Here is an 11564-nt window from a genome sequence, read left to right as displayed (position 1 = left end):
AGTAGCTGGAACTACAGGTGTGCGCTACCACGCCCGGCTAATTTTTTGATTTTATTGTAGAGATGAGGTCTCACCAAGTTGCCCAGGTGGATCTTGAGCCCACGAGCTCAGGCAATCCACTCACCTCAGCCTCCCAAAACGCTGGGATTACATGCTGAGTCACCTATCCCGGCTCATCTGTTTATTTTCTAATTTACTCAACAAATATTTACTGAGCACCAGGCTCTGGGGAGACAGAAGTGGGTGGAGAGGAGACAAACATTTTTATCCTAATGGAGCTTGAATTACAGTGGGAGAAGACAAGAAAGAAACAAGTAGAATAGATAGTGTCAGGTAAATTATAAAGAGAAAAATAAAACAAGGGTATTATGAGAAATGTAGACATAGTGAATAAAAGCCAGAGGGATGGGAGCATTTCAACAGAGGGGACATTCCTTGGAAACGCCCTGCTCTGTGTGTCCCTGTCCTTCTGTATCCCATTTTCCTGTCATCCAAAATTTAAATAAATGAAAGAGAAAAGTTTCTATCAGACTGAGGAAGATAAATGTACTTAGTAACTCGTTGTGTTAATTTGTAGGTTTGCTGTGACAAGTGACCACAAACTGGGTGGCTTAAGACCTCCGAGAAAGGTTTCCTCACAGTTCTGGAGGCCAGAAGTCCAGAGTCCAGCAGGGCCACATTCCTTCAGGCGGCATTTTGGGAACGACACATTCCTAGTTTCTCTCAGCTTCTAGGAACTGCCTCAGCACTTCTGGCCGCTCCACTCCAATCTCCTCCTCTGCTTCCACATGGCCCTCTGTGTGTCCATGTCTGCTCCTCTTCTGTCTCTTACATGCCATAGAACTTACGGCTCACCTGGCTAATTTAAGGTGATCTCATCTAAAGATGCTTTAATTAATCACATCTGCAAAGACCTTTTCCCAAAGATGGTCACAGTCACAGGTTCTGATTATTAGGACATGAACATATCTTTGCAATCTATTACACCTAGTGAAGGTGTTTTATTTATTCTGGAGCCTTTGTTATGGACTTCCTTTCATTTCTCAACTTGCATCTTCAAGTTAAATGGTTGTCTTTTAGAAGTGTTCTCCCAGCCGGGCTCGGTGGTTCAGCCTGTAATCCCGTGCTTTGGGAGGCCGAGGTGAGTGAATTGCCTGAGCCAATGGGTTCGAGATCTGCCTGGGCAACTTGGTGAAACCTCATCTCTACAATAAATCCAAAAAATTAGCCGGGCGTATTAGTGCGTGCCTGTAGTTCCAGCTGCTTGAAAGGCTGAGGCAGAAGGATCGCCGGAGCCCAGCAGGTCGAGGTTGCAGTGACTGGGAGCGTGCCACTGCACTCCAGACTGGGCGAGAGAGTGAGACTCCAACTCAAAAAAAAAAAATAGTGTTCTCCCTTCCTTCCTTCCTCCTCACTTCCTTCTTACCTTCCTTCCCTTTTCTTTCTCTCTCTTAGTATTTTCTTCCTTTTTTCAAGGCAGTGTCTATACAGAAGTAAGTGAGGTGGATGACTGAGAATTATCTGAAGTAAAGATATTTGTATGGCCACAACTATTAATGTAGTGCAAGGGTCAGCTGGGGTTGGCATCTGTTTTGGAGTTGTGATAAGTAAGTAGGTTAAATTTCTAGAACAATTATAAATCTTTTGTTGGCCAAACATCAAACAGATAAATATAATCCATGTAACAATTTGGAAAATTGAAGAAACTCTTCCATTCCTTCCTTTTTCCATCCATATCATACATAGCTAAGTTGCCTTCCTTATATATACTTTCTTTCTCTGTTTTTTTATAGTTTAAGTCTTTCTTATGGCATAACATAAATATAACAGGTGCGATACCTTTAAGTTCACATATTAACTTCACATTATTAATTTTTATATACGTGTACATTTATGTAACCACCACCCAAATAAAGCATTCAGAAGGCTTCTTTTGGACAGCCATGGTGGCTAACTTTTGTAATCCAAGCACTTTGAAAGGCTGAGACAAGAGGATTGCTTGAGTCCAGGAGTTTGAGATCAGCCCAGGCAACATAGCAAGACCAAACCACTACAAAAAATCAGAAAATTAGCCTTTCCTGGTGATACACATTTGCAGTCCCAGCTACTCGGGAAGCTGAAGTGGAAGAATCACCTGAGTCCAGGAGGTCAAGGCTGTAGTGAGCTGTGATTATTCTATTGCACTCCAGCCTGGGTAACACAGTGAGACCCCGACTCAAACCCCCCCAACCCAAAAAAACCGGACGGCTTCTTCCCACCTAATAATCTTCTCCCCAAAGTTGACCACTATTCAGAGGTCTATCACCATAGGCTACTTACCTGGTTCTGAACTTATAAAGTGATATAGTATGCATTTGTGTAAATTTCTTTTTTCAACATATGTCTGAGAGATTTATCCATGCTTTTGTGTGTAGCTATAGTTTATCCTTTTTCAGACTATGTAGTATTCCACCATATATATCATAATTTATTTACCTGTTCTAGTTTGTGTTGTTTCCATTTGTGAGCTATCATGAATGAAGCTGCTATGAATCTTCTTATATAAGTCTTTTGGTGGACATATGTCCTCATTTTCTCTTGAGCATATCCCTAGGACTGGAATTGTTGGGCCATAGAATACGCATATGTTTAGTTTTAGTAAAAACTCAGGAGTTTTCCAAAGCAACTATACCAATATTCTCTTGAGCTGGTCCATATCATCACCACTTGATACTGTCATGCTTTTTAATTTCAGCCATCTTGAAGAATATAAAGTAATATTTCATTGTGGTTTTAATCTGCATTTCCCTAATGTCTAATAATGTTGAGCACTTTGACATATGCTTAATGGCCATTCATATATCCTTTTCTGTATCCATTTGAGGATTTTACCTCCCCCCTGCAAAATGTTTGAGTTGTCTGTCTTTTTCTTATTGATTTGTAGGAGTTCATTATATATTCTAGTTATGAATCTTCTTTGTAAATACATGTATTATTGCAATCTGTGGCTTGCCTTTTAACTTTGTTAATTGTATGTTTTAGAGGTCTGTAACTTTATCTTTTAAGGCCCAGATAACAAATATTTTAGACTCTGCAGTCTATGTTAGTCTCTGTTGTAACTATTCAAATGTGCCATTGTAATGCAAAGGTAGCTATAGACAAGATGTTTAATAAATAAGTATGACTGTGTTCCAATTAAACCTTATTTATATGTACTAAAATTTGAATTTTATATACATTTCACATATCATGAAACAGTATTCCTCTTTTGTTTTTTTCCAGCCATGTAAAAAGTAATGACTCTTCTTAGCTCACAGACATTTCAAGACATGTGATGGGTTGGATTTATCTCACAGTCCATTTTGGCAAGCTGTGGTGTATTTGACAAATGTAAATTTTTAATTTTAATAAATTCCAATTATCAATATCTTCTTTTGTCATTAATGCTTTTTGAATTCCTATATAAGAAACCCTTCTTTATCCCAAAGTCATGAATATATTCTCCTTCATTTTATTCTGGAAGTTTTATGTTATGATTCATGTTTATGTCTATGATCCATTTGGAATTAATTTCTGTGAATGATGTCAAGTAGAGATTTTGTACTCTTGCTTCTTTGTGCTAAGTTAAAGTTTCAACCTTATTACACAGCCATAACTTATCTGCTCATTGAAGCTTTCCCTGATGCCCCCATGTTGTGTTTATAGCTATCTTCTAGTCATTCACTCAACAATTCTTTTTTTTTTTTGAGCATTTATTCTCTATTTTGTTGTCAATGTGTTTGTGTGTGTGTATTAAGGAAATATGTTTTCTTCCCTTTTTTATCCCCTTATCTTATAAGGTGTGTTAACTTTATATCACGGTATTCACATATTACTAACTTTATGTAATCAAATTAAGTTACAGCACAACAAAGAAGAGTAATCATCACTCAGAGGGAGGCTTTGCATCTTCTTCTGGAGAAGCAGTTCATGTAAATAACTACTTTCTGAAGTCTTACTATTTACCATGCTAGGTACATGGCCAAAGAAAATTGCAGTTTTGGGTAGAAAACAATCAAAACTTTATAATAAAATATGACAACTGTTATGATACTATTGCAAATATTTGTTTACATGTTTTTCTCCTACTAAAAACAAGTTATCGGAAGAAGTTAGTTATTTGAAGAAAGAAGTCATAAATTTGGGGGGCGGGGTTGAGTCAGAGTCTCACTCCATTGCCCAGGCTGGAGTGCAATGGCACACTCACGGCCACCCCAGCGTCAACCTGCTGGGCTCTGGCAATCCTGCCAGCCTTCCAAGTAGCCAGAACTACAGCAGCGTGTCCAGCTCATTTTTAAAATTATTGTTATTTATTATAGAGACAAGGTCTTGTCAAGTTGTCTGGGCTGGTCTCGAACCCACAGGCTTAGGCAATCCACTCACCTTGGCCTCCCAAAGTGCTGGGATGACAGGCTGAGCCATCAAGCCTGGCCAGTCACAAGTTTTAATTTATCTCCAGCACTAGTATAAATCCTAGCATAAAAAAGTGCTCATGACATTTGATAAGTGATTAAATAAGTGAATAAGTACACATACATGTACAGTGAGTATATATAATATGTATATATAATATGTATACATATAAGTTCAGTGAGTGAATGCACATAAAATGTATGCATATATGCACACATCACAGACACACACATACACACACACACACACAAAGCCTTCTACTTTCTGCTCTCAGACACACACAGCTGAAGTACCACTTCAGAAACTACTACTCTTTCTTCTGTGTAATTCAGACAGAGGACAAAGTTTGTTTGGTATAGATTAATGATTAAAGTTTCGGTGCCTCCTGCATCAGTTTACCTGGGTTCAAATCCAGACTCTATCACCTAATCACCATGGAATCTTTAACTAGTTAATGAACTCCCTTGTGCCCCAGTAACTTTGTTTGTAAATGGAAACACCTTCCTCCTCATAGGGTTCTTTAGAATACCAAATGAGTTAATATATATCAAATACTTAGAAGGTTCAATAAGGAAAGGCATTTTTGTCTGTTCTGTTCACTGCCGTATCCCTAGCTCCTAGAAGAGTGTTTGGTACGTAACAGATACTCAACAAACAGCTATTGAATGAACGGCCAATATCTGGATAATAAAAATCTAATAGCTGGGGGGTGGGACTGGCAGTTGAGGAAAACTGTCAGGGGATGGAGGGGCACACCTCATCAACAAGGGTACCTGCACAATGAACATTTATATACCTAACCCTGAATTGTACCCCACATCTTTAAAATAAAATAAAATAAAAAGAAATAAAAAATAAATGAATAAAAATTTAAAAACCTAATATCTGTTGGCTATCATTTTATGTATATTATAAAAGTTTTGAATTCTCTTTTCAATCATTTACCCCCCCCCCACTCCGTTACTACATTTTTCACTTCTCGGAAGTCTTGGTTTTTCCTATAATGACACAAGGTGGCAGCATTGGTCTCCTTTTGAGTTAGCGAAGTTCTAGTTTTACCATCTTCAGAGAGAAATTTTCGGCCTCATCTTTCCTTCATCCATTTTAGATTCTCTCTCTGTGTATGTGTGTGTGTGTGTGTGTGTGTGTGTGTGTGTGTGTGTGTGTGTGTTTAATGAGTAACATTAAGTACTTGAATTATCATAAGGTCAGTTCTTAACTGTTCTAATTTCTAGCTAAATAAAAGATTATTGTTTGTTGGGAGGTAAAAATGTTGACGTGAATCTAAGACTGCTTTACAGTACCACTACTGTTTGTGTTCTTAAAATTCTTTTTTTTTGTAACAAAAAAACTGCTTGACAAATTATGACCCCAAATCTCCTGTTTCAGAGACACAAGGTGCAACCATGTTGTTCTTTCCAAGACTGCAAGAAGCAAAAAACAATCGACAAAACAAGGTGTCCAGTCTCTTTACCAAAGGTGTAGGACTAATTCTGTAGTCTCTCTAATGATGCTCTGGGAAACCACACTTGAGAAGCAGAGATTTCTGAGCACCTTTGAGAGTGAGACTTTGTGGGGTAAAGAAAAGAATCTTAGTCTAGAAATTGAGAAACCTGGATTCTTGTGAGGCTTCAGGAATCTCCTTACCTCCAACCTTCAGCAAATCACTTATCTTTCCAAGATTTTTCCCTTATTTGTAAAACAAGGATCATAATCTCTATCTAACCTACTTGGAAATGAAGTCAGTGACTGTAAGTGGCATAAACTGTAAAGGGTATAACTGTATCATACATATTATAAACTGTCAAGCATTATACACCTACCCTCCATGAGCTAATGTTAGCATCATTTCCATTTACCTATGGGGAAAACCAGTTCCATCCAGTTAAATAAGCTTGACTCGGTTTTCTCATCTGTGAAATGGGACTAATGATAGCAACCCCACCCACCTACCTCAGATAATAGATGTGAAAGCACTTTTAAAGTGAAAGTACTCTCACCTGTACAAAATGATTAACCTAAGCAAATGACCTTTCTTGGATTTCACAAGCAATTCTGAAGTAAACAATGTGTAGGCTGGATCCTACCACGCCTATAATCCCAGCACTTTTGGAGGCTGAGGTGAGAGGTTTGCCTGAGCTCATGGGTTCGAGACCAGCCTGGGCAACTTGGTGACACCTCACCTTTGTAAAGGTTAATCAAAAAATTAGCCAGGCATGGTGGTGCGTGCCTGTAGTTCCAGCTACTTGGAAGGCTGAAGTGGAAGGATCACCTGAGCACAGCAGGTCGAGACTGTGGTGGCTGTGAATGTGCCACTGCATTCCAGCGTGGGTGACAGAGTGAGACTCCTACTCAAAAAAAAGGAAAAGGAAAAGAAAACAATGTAAAACTAAATTGTCAAAGAAAATAAGCATTTTGATTTACTACCTTCCGAAACCATAAGAAATTGTACATTTAAAAAATGTAGGAATAGAGCAACCCCTTTGGGTCCCTTCCTACAGTGGGAGCTTTTCTGTCCTTTCAATAAATCCTGCTTTCTCAAAAAAGAAAGAAAGAAAAAAAAAATATATATATATATAGGAATAGAGAGGCTGAAGGTGTTACTTTATATAGGGAAGAGTGACTACAAGCATATGGTATATTCAAGTTGACATTTGATAAATGCTTTTTGAATAGGTGTATTTAAATTAGATATCTTGTAGAAATACAGTGTCATTTATTTATTTATTTTTATTTTTTGAGTTGGAGTCTCACTCTCTTGCCCAGACTGGAGTGCAGTGGCCGCTCCTGGCCACCGCAGCCTCGAAATGCTGGGCTCCAGTGATCCTTCCGCCTCAGCCTTCCATGTAGCTGGAACTACAGGCGTGCGCTACCACGTCCGGCTAATTTTTTTTTATTTATTGTAGAGATGAGATCTCGCCAAGTTGCCCAGGTGGGTCTTGAACCTGCAGGCTCAGGCAATCCACTCACCTCTATAAGCCTCCCAAAGGCGCGGGATTACAGGCTGAGCCACCGAGCCCGGCTTATAGTGTCATTTAAAATATTAACATTCAACAACTATTTATTGATTGCTTATTGTGTACCAGGTATTTTCAAATGTATTATTTCATTTTATAACTTTTTAAATCCTACCCAGATCTGTAGAAAAATATCAGCCCCATTTAAAAATTGAGGAAACTGAGGTTCAGAGAGGTTATTCAGCTTGCCTCAGGTCAAACAGCAGATCCAAGAGTTTCTGACCTCCAGCCCCCTGCTCCTTCTGGTCTTTTCTCAGGAGTGTTACTGTGGCCGCGTCCATCCAGCCCTGTGAGTGCACTCCTGATAACAAATCCAATGCTCATAGCAGCATGCCAGCAACTGTTGTTTAGTAAAATCCAGAAGAGGTATGGAAATGTAAGAGTTTGAAGATCCTGGAGAAGGGGACACTACTTCGCCAAAACTTACATGTCTTCTTAAGTTAATGTAAATGACCTCAGACATGTAGGCTCTGACCTTTCAACTACACAATTCCATATAAAGGTACTCAGCTACTTTTCCCTTAAATATTTCCAGAGTCGGCTGGGTCTGGAAAATTTAATCCCAGCACTTTGGGAGGCTGAGGCAAGAGGATTGCCTGAGTTCAGGGGTTCGAGATCAGCCTGGGCAAATTGATGAGATCTTGTCTCTACAATATATCAAAAAATTAGCCAGGCATGGTAGCATGCATCTGTAGTTCTGGCTACTTGAAAGGCTGAGGTGGAAGGATGCCTGAGCCCAGCAGGTTGACGTTTGGGGTAGCCGCGAGCATGCCACTGCACTCCAGCCTGGACAACAGAGTGAGACTCTGACTCAAAAAAAAAAAAAAAAAAAAAAAATTCCTGAGCCAATTCATACCGTCACAAGTAAAAATAATTAATTATTAAATGTTAGGAGTTAAAAGGAGAAAGAAAGAAAATGATGAGGTGACAAGAGATCTTACAAATGAAGGTCATTTAAATCTCTTGGAAGATATCAGTTATTTAAGAAGGATATGCTGCTTTTGCCACACATAATAAGTTAATCTTAAAAAGGCATTTATCCCTGCTGATGTTACAGTTTTTATACAGACTAGTTTAATGAACTGGATGTCATTTTAATGTGTAGATTTTGGTAAGCTATGTTAATCAGGAATTCTAATTACTTAATTAATTTGAAATGACACCATTCTAAACTATCAAGTCTGTTCCGCTGCATTTTATTTGCTGGTAAGATTGTTCAACTTTAAGGTTTAAAGCCAAGAAGTCTTCAAATTTACATATCTGGTTAGGCTGTTTTATTTCCCATTATCTAAAGAATGATATTGACACTATATTTTATGACTTGTTCAAGTCAGTTTTAACAAGTATTTGTAGTGTTCTGTTCCCTTGAAGTGTTATCCAAATATAATACTCGTGTGCACAGAACTACATGTACCAATTAACACTATGATCTTTTAGTTATGAAGAAAATAGCCTACAGAGCCTTATAAATAGAAATATCAAACTCTTATTTAAACATCCATTTATTTTCCTTTTTCTCTGCTTTTGGAATAACATATTTTCATCCTTCTTAATTAACAAGTAGTTGAGTTTAATCCAGAGAATCTTAAAGCAAAATAGAGTCAATCCAGTGCCAGCTAAAGTTAACAATCTACCCAGTGACCTTTAAAGAGACCAACAACAACTGCTGAGTTATGACTCCGTTTAACTAAAAGTCCGACTTTTAAAAATGTATTTATTCTTAGTAAGCCATTTCACAAAGAATAGCAGGCAGGAAATATGAAGGGAGATACCTAAAAAATTCACTTTGTCACTGTTTCTTTGGCTTAGGAGTTCTTACCACTCTTTCTTGAGGTTTCAAAGTCAAGCCTCTGCCTTCATGGAGCTAACGATCTTTGAGGGACAAATTATGGCCGCTTATGAAAAGTGAAATAAGAACACAGGATATAGGATACAGTGGAATATGAGTGGCTGAATGGCACAGGTGCTTAAGGATATTTGGAGCTCAAAAAAGGGAACGGTCAGAGAGAGCTGCAGTTTCAAGAAAACTTACTTTTAGACTACAATTCCAAAGACTAGGTTTGGTGACTTAGAATTTCAGGAATGATTGTCATTACAAAGAGGGCTGGGTGGGCAAAGAAAAGACGCTGGAATCCTGAATTCCTTTTAGAATGTCAACAGTTATGAAATGGGTCTTGCTTTGTTTCTGCTATTTTAACATTTTAAGAGAGGGAGTTTCTCACTGAAAAGTTATCTGAAAGACTGTCTTTTGAGTTACCCAGGTTTTTACCTGCTGCTGTTTGAATCCAGAGTGCTGTCTGATTGGCAGCTGGACGCTTCAGCTCCAAAACTGCTTTGAAGATTCAGATACTCTTGCTTCCAGAAGATAGCAATTTTGTCTTTCTTTGCCAGTCCCACTCGTTAATCAGTCTCAACTTGAGCTTACTTTCATAAACAAAACTCTGTGCTAGGTACTAGATAGAGAGGGGCTGTGGAGCTGATGATCCCTACAGCTGACTAGTCTTTACTAACTAGAACACCAAATCAGACTGAAGTAAGTGCTCTAAAAGTGTCATAAACAAAGTGTTGAGGGGGAAATGAATTCTGTGCAGGGGTCAAAAAAGGACTCAGAGGAGGCGACAATTCAGAGGACACTAAAGAAAGACATTTTTGCTAGCTAGGGAAGGAAAGAGTGCACAATCGGCAGAGGGCGCAGGAGAGCAGGGGTGCTGTGGGGGAGGATTGTGCAAGGAGGGGTGGCTGATAGACAGTGGCTGAACGCAAGTCAGGGTAAGAAGGGACATGATCCATACAATGTATCAAAAAGCTACAACTATTTGCATTTCTGGATGCACAAAAAGAGATAACTGGAAGAAGCATCCATTGACCGCCACTGTGTGTCCAGCTCCATGCTAGGCATTATAGAAGATAGAAGGGAAGGCCCTTGCCCTGGGAATCTTCTAGTTTATTCTCTATTGGGAAGAAAGAGTAACTCACATGAAATAATTAAAACGAATACACCAGCCTCTAAGGAAAAGTGTTAGATTGCCAGAAACCTAAATGGGGAGTGATCCTGCTGTCCTGGAATTCCTCATAGGATACAGGAGAAAGGTTGGTGGCTTGGGTCTCCACCTCAGAATCAGGAAAAAAGGCAATGGCTAACCCTTGTGGGGCACTTACTGTGTACTGGGCATTGTTCTAGGAGCGTACATGGATTAAGTAATTGAATCTTCATAACTACCCTGTTTGGGAGAAACGGTTATTATCGCTAGTTTACATGTAAGGAAACCGAGGCACAGAGACAGTCAGCGTTCAAATCCAAGGGATAAAGCTCCAGAGTTGTGCAGCATTTTTCACTTTGGCAACCTCAGTGTCTAGCACAGTAACCGGTGCTGGGTGTTAAAATCAGGGAAAAAAAAGAAGCCAAAAAACCAAACAACAACAAAAAACCTGTTCCTTGAAAATTGCATTTTCAGAATAACACAACTCAAGTTACAATAAAGACTCGAAAGCCCCACGTCTGTCAGGGAGGAGAAATGCACTTTATCTGTACAGCTCCATCTTTTGCCTGGCTCCAAAGGTCAGCAAGAAAATGTTTCTTTTTATTTATATATGTTCTTTCCTTTTGTGACAATTTGGTGTTTCTGAACGCTAGGGGCTCCCGGATTCTCCAGTCGGAGAATAACTTTTCCTTTTAGGTTTTTTTTTTTTTTTTTTTTTGAAGGGGGTGGGGGGAAATATGGCCTTAATTATCCTACGTCTTAGGCAGTTTAAGGAAGGGGCTGTGCTTTCGGAATCCCATCCGAGCCAAGTAAGGAGGTCCCTCTCCCTCCCTCCCCTCCCTCTCTCTTTTTAAAGGACCTCGTGAAATAAAAGTGCAGAAAACAAACCCAGGCGATCACAGCAGCAGCCGCCGCGGCCGCAGCAGCAGCAGCAGCGACGGCCGCAGGAGGCGGCGGTGGAGGCGGAGGAGGAAAGTCAGAGTCGGGCCGGCGCTCGGGAGTCGCAGGACTCCGCGCGGCTCCCATTCATTAAGGACCCGGGCGCGGAGGAAGGCGGCCGGGCGCCCGCGCTGCCCCCTCGCGCGCCCGCCCGCCCGCGCTCCCCGCCGCGCGCCGGCCCCCCGCGCGCCCCGGG

The 11564-nt window shown here is 40.0% G+C and overlaps 1 protein-coding gene across 1 annotated transcript in view; it reads right to left on the bottom strand.

Annotated features, from left to right (window-relative positions):
* The window catches only part of PRKAA2 (protein kinase AMP-activated catalytic subunit alpha 2), a 130810-nt gene that overhangs the window by 118465 nt on the left and 781 nt on the right, over nucleotides 1-11564 (bottom strand). The window lies entirely within an intron of this gene.

The sequence above is a fragment of the Carlito syrichta genome, unplaced genomic scaffold (genome assembly GCF_000164805.1).
Source record: "Carlito syrichta isolate Samal-C Ts95f unplaced genomic scaffold, Tarsius_syrichta-2.0.1 Scaffold287800, whole genome shotgun sequence".
NCBI lineage: Eukaryota > Metazoa > Chordata > Mammalia > Primates > Tarsiidae > Carlito > Carlito syrichta.
This window is presented reverse-complemented; position numbering and strand designations above follow the sequence as displayed.